At 40.5% G+C, this 5531-nt stretch overlaps 1 pseudogene; it reads left to right on the top strand.

The window, feature by feature from the left end:
• The first annotated feature begins 4585 nt into the window (after positions 1–4585).
• Positions 4586–5531, top strand: part of LOC124278903 — a 33784-nt pseudogene continuing 32838 nt past the window's right edge.

Here is a 5531-nt window from a genome sequence, read left to right as displayed (position 1 = left end):
CCGTTAGACTTTACACTCTCCACATATCGTTCAATAACAAGATTAAGACTCTATCGATCTCTTGTAAGTTCTTGCTATCACCTAAAAAACCCATCGTGATAAATCATGTGAGCGTTCGGGGAGCAACTTATCGCGCTGTGCAGAGTTGCGTCCCTTGACGGTGCTTCGCATCTATGAATTCTTAACGTAGATCAGAATAGCATTTTTGTTATAATTTAGATGCCAATAAATGTTGAGAGATGGTTGTGGGAATGTTGTCACCGGCGCTGAGAAACAACACTGGGACATCTCTACTACAGTTTTGTAGCAACTTCAAAGTAACGACCCCCTAACGATCGCTCAAGGCAACAGCTGGGCTGTAACTGTAGGTAGTTGACTGAACAACCCAGGGAGATAATAACAGAACTACACAGTAGGCTATATCGTATTTACTGTGATATCAATAGAAAATAAATAGACACTGAGAATCAATTGTGAAATTAATAACATAGATTCAATTGCCGTATGTTTTGTAAAGACATTGTAATAAATCATTGATCTCACAACGTTCGATTAGGTACATATCTCACAAATGATTCACTGATAGTTTACCAACAGTTCATCGAGAGTTCATGTACAGAGAGGCCAACACCTCGGTGATTTCACTCTCAGGACGTGCACGTGTGCGTGATGAAAGCAGCAGTCCATGACAACTGCATCTGGAAACAAATACCATTGTATGATTATTACAAGAGATTTCAACCTCAAGCAGCTGATGCAGCTGATGCAGCTGATGCTGCTGTTGCTCCTGGTGGTGATGGTGGTGGTGATGCTGCTGCTGCTGATGATGATGATGATGGTGGTGGTGGTGTGTGGTTTTGTGTGCACAGAGTACAGGTAACAAAGTTCTAGGATGAGTGACCGTGTTTGGCAGTTTGGTAGTTTTGGAGTCCTGCCCCAAAACAAAGCACACGTGACACATGTGGTCTCACACAAGGCAAGTGAGTTTGTCCAAAATTACCTATGTTACCCAGCAGTCATTTGACTGTTGACATTCTGGCATCTTGACAGCAGGGTTAACCTCAGTAAGTATCGTGGCGCTTGGAGGATGGATACAGGCGCTTTGTCCATTATTTATTATCAAGCTACTGAGGACATAACCGAGAACTTGAGCAAACATGTATTCGCAGGAACATGTGAAGTTTTGTTATCAACAAAAGCTGCTTAGATTTTGATCAGTTTCGGGCAAGCTGTTTTCAGAAGAGCAATCCAGTAGGGACATCCCACTTGTTGCGTTGGGGGTAGTCGTATGTACACATAACCAATCTCTCCACTTTAACAAATGGGAGATCTCCCGTCAATCGATCGAACATTTCGGCCTGGCAGATGCTTAATCACGCCATATTTGTACAGGTGTCCAGTTCAACGGAGCCCAAGTACCTCGGATACAGTACTCCAGAGTATGCAAGTTGAATCTAGCTGGAAATGACAGCTCCTCAACGTAGACACATACAGGGATACTTTATTCCCTGGCGAAAACCTTTATTTCTTCTGTATCTGATTAGTCATGTTGTTTGTTGTGAGACACTGCATGGTCGCACAGCCTGTGATTGAGTTGTTGGCCAGCTGACTGACACAGAAAACTGACTGACTGACTGAGTTTGGTTTTACGCCGCTTTTAGCAATATTCCAGCAACATCACGGCGGGGGGACACCAGAAATGGGCTTCACACATTGTACCCATGTGGGGATTCGAACCCGGGTCTTCGGCGTGACGAGCCAACGCCAAGAAGAAGAAGAAGAAGAAGAAGGTGATGACGAAGAAAAAATATAGTTTATTGCTGTTTCACTTGCTGAATTACAATAAAAGACATTTCGTCGCTCCAGAGATCTAATAACAGCATCTGGTCACATGGCCTAGGAGACACAAACATCACAGTTATATATAAACGTTGATAATCTAAACACACACACACACACACACACACACACACACACACACACACACACACACACACACACACACACACACACACACACACACACACACACACACACACACACACACACACACACACACACACACACACACACACACACACACACACCGTGGTGGTAAGCCAAATCTCACCAACTACTTTAGCAGTACATTATTGTAACTGCTATGTTTGTTGTTACTGAATTTGAAAATGTACTGCTGAACCTAGACCAACGTTTAGTCTCTAAAAAAATAAAATTTTGATAAAAGCAAATAGCTCCATTCATGCTGATAAGGGGCCGGACGAGTGAGCTGGGAGACCTGAGGAAAATCTCGACTTGCTTCAGTCAGGGCTTGCATGGGGCTGTGTGAGAAGGGAAATAGTGTGGTTCAGGGACTGAAAAACAAGCCATACTCATCCGACATCGTGTGCTTGTTGAAAGCAATGAGGCCGAAAGCTTCAGACAATATATTTGTACTTAGTGCTGTTATGAATCTTTAAGTCTGACAGCCTTAAGAAGAGCATGTAAAATGTCGCCTAGAGCACCGGAACATATGGTTAGTTTTGAATGGAGCTGGGAGCTCAGTATAAAGTTCTGTTAGGTGTGTCAGCTTGTGGAAGAAAGGTCTCAGGCGGCGTCTTTACCAGGGAAAGGCAAGGGTGTTCCACTTAGATCCGAACCAGTAACAAGTAATATTTTACTTAACTTTACTACACTACTCACGTTCGAGGCCGCGAAGAGGCAACGGAACAAATTAGTGGGGTCCGGCATGCTCCCCCAGGAATTTTTAAAGTTTAGATGCTCTCAGAGGCAATTTCCTGCTTTCTGAATGTAAAATGACTCCATCTATGTAATCTCCAATATCGTATAAACTATTATTTTTCCTGCTACGTTTGACCAATTTGTTTCATGTTTTTTAAAAACGTTTCTTTGTTCAAAATTGTAGCATCTGTACATAATGTTCTCAACTAAAATTTATCTTATAACAAGGTTTAGCTATATCTGTATATGTACAAAACAACTGCATGTTTTGTTCAGTTTAAGCATTAATATATAATCTAGTTGTATTAAAAAAATCAGTTGAAAGTCCAGAAACTGCACGTGAAATTTACATCATATACATGATATCTTCAGGTTCAATATTTTGGAGTCATGTGGATTGAATGCAATCTTTTTTCTAATTAAGTCTTTTGTTCGTTAATTATCATTAGGTATTGCACAATATACCTTCAGTATATAGGGTTCCGGGTAGTCTAGCTATGTCATTGCCCTGGATTCCTAATTTTAATTTATTCATTAAGGGTTGTTGCAATTATATATATGTAATCAGCTGTATCATTCTGATACCGATCATCTGTCAGATTGTCTGCCCGCAACCTTTGCGTCAGGTTTGCGGTGAGGGTATATGACACTCAAATGAGTTATATATCAGGGAGACTATATAACGTTGTAGATTATCCCTGGTTATATCAATACTTTGATGTACAACAAATAATGTGTAAGACATGTTTATATTGTGCACACACTATTACAACTCCGTGATCCGCCTTTGAAGCCATTCCAAACTCTTCTCTTGTGTCAGTCGCGTCAATGTCAACCCACCAGTGAACAACGGCAACAATGTGGACGTCTAATGTTAAACTGGATTCTAGGGAAATTTCGGAGACGCTATTCATGTAATGGGTCATTTGAGAAGAACCTACTCCATTGTTTGTTTGCTTGTTGTTTAACGCCGCACTCAGCAATATATTCCAGCTATATGGAGGCGGCCTTTAAATAATCGAGTCTGGGCTCATCAACAGCACGAGCATCGTTCTACACAACTGGGATACGATGACATGTGTCAACCAAGTCAGCGAGCCAGACCACCCGATCCGGTTACTACCCGAATCCACTTCAGGGGAACATTCCACACAAAACGAATATAACGCAGTACACTGTGTTATGGTGGTGTGGTTGTGAATGAACTATGATGTACGTGGTATGACAGCATTTGATATAGTCTGTCGTACAGACCCTGAAGCAAATATAGATCTATCCAAGAAAGCCCACACAAGTCTAGAAAATGTGGCAAGTCTAGATTTCCTCAGCTTCTGAAAATGAAGAAAGTCTCAGGGCTCCTTTTCATTATATATATTTTTTTTTTACTATGAACTTTTTTCAGTAAAATATGTTCATTTCAGAGACTAATTGTTAGTCTACATTTGATACTGAAGTGAACAAATTCTCGACATACTATGGCCATCGACTTGTAATCTAAATTAGAGTGCTCTCCCTTGGCATATTAACACGCGATGCTTGAGAGGCCAGTGTAGATCTCTACTGTATGTTACTATGTGTCCACATATCGTGTAACGCTGTCACAAGTTTGAGGTGAGTTGAACGAATGATCAATAATATTGTAGACCATGTAGGATTAACATTTCCATGTTTAAAAAGATACATATCTGGCTTGAAGATCTAATCACTGATCCTTATTGACCTTCATGCAGTTCCTTGATTCAGTCACCCATCCATTCACCAGGCACACCGGTCAGCATCAGGTCACTCTACAGTTGAGTGGGCCCGGTGGCATGAGAGGGAGTTTACTGTTGTTAGTGTGCAAAATATACCGGCGAACCCCATTAGTTTCAGTTTTCTTGTTTTAGTGGACTGTCAGAACGACACATCGAATTATTCCTGACCAATACTTGGGACGACGAATTTGTGAAGGGTCAGTCATAGACATGATAGAAGACGGATTAATATACGTGGACAGTCCAGCACAAGACGTGGTCTGACACTAGTGACAGGGAGCCTGTGCAAGGTATGATACTATAAATACTTCATTGTTTATCTCAGAGCCTAGCGTCAGCTCATTCCCTTGTCCTTTCTGTAACTGACAACTGCAGGTTTGATTTAGAACATAGTGAATATGAAAAAAATGAAATTGTTGAACATTTCAGTCTATGTTTTACCAATTATTAGTTTTATGGGCCCTTGCTGGCAATATGAGAGCCCTGTGAAGTAACAGTGTAGAGAACTGTATGTTTTGATATTTTCTTCATATCCTGAAATGAATAATTTGAATCAACTTAGAAAATGTATCAATGGTCGTTTTCCAACTCTTGCCTATTTTACCTCCATGAGTGCCTTACGCGTCACCCACGGCCGTCAACAATGTCTGTGTGGGAAGGTTTATCCAACAAAATCATTATAAACTCGATAAATTTTGTTACAAAGACAATTCCATTTACCTAATAAGACCATGTAATTAATTCCAACGAAAACAGTTGGATCTATCAAAAGGATGGCACATTTTTTTCGGTATCACGATGCATGTGGAGTTGTTTGTTTACCACCGTTGCCATGATCGTTCCTATTCGTCCAATCGGTGATGTAACATTGAGAATGTTTTTGTTTATAAATAATTAAACCGAAAGTTACTAATTTTTAGGAAATGGGAAACTTCGGTGTTTTCTCTTGACCAAAGAACAAAAATACTGATCAAATTAATAAAAAAAATATTTCATTATGAAGAAAATATTAGACAGGGTACCACTCGACGTGATGTGCCTGAAGTAAAATGGCCG

The sequence above is a fragment of the Haliotis rubra genome, unplaced genomic scaffold (assembly GCF_003918875.1).
Source record: "Haliotis rubra isolate DU_JTF1 unplaced genomic scaffold, ASM391887v1 Scf243, whole genome shotgun sequence".
NCBI lineage: Eukaryota > Metazoa > Mollusca > Gastropoda > Lepetellida > Haliotidae > Haliotis > Haliotis rubra.
This window is presented reverse-complemented; position numbering and strand designations above follow the sequence as displayed.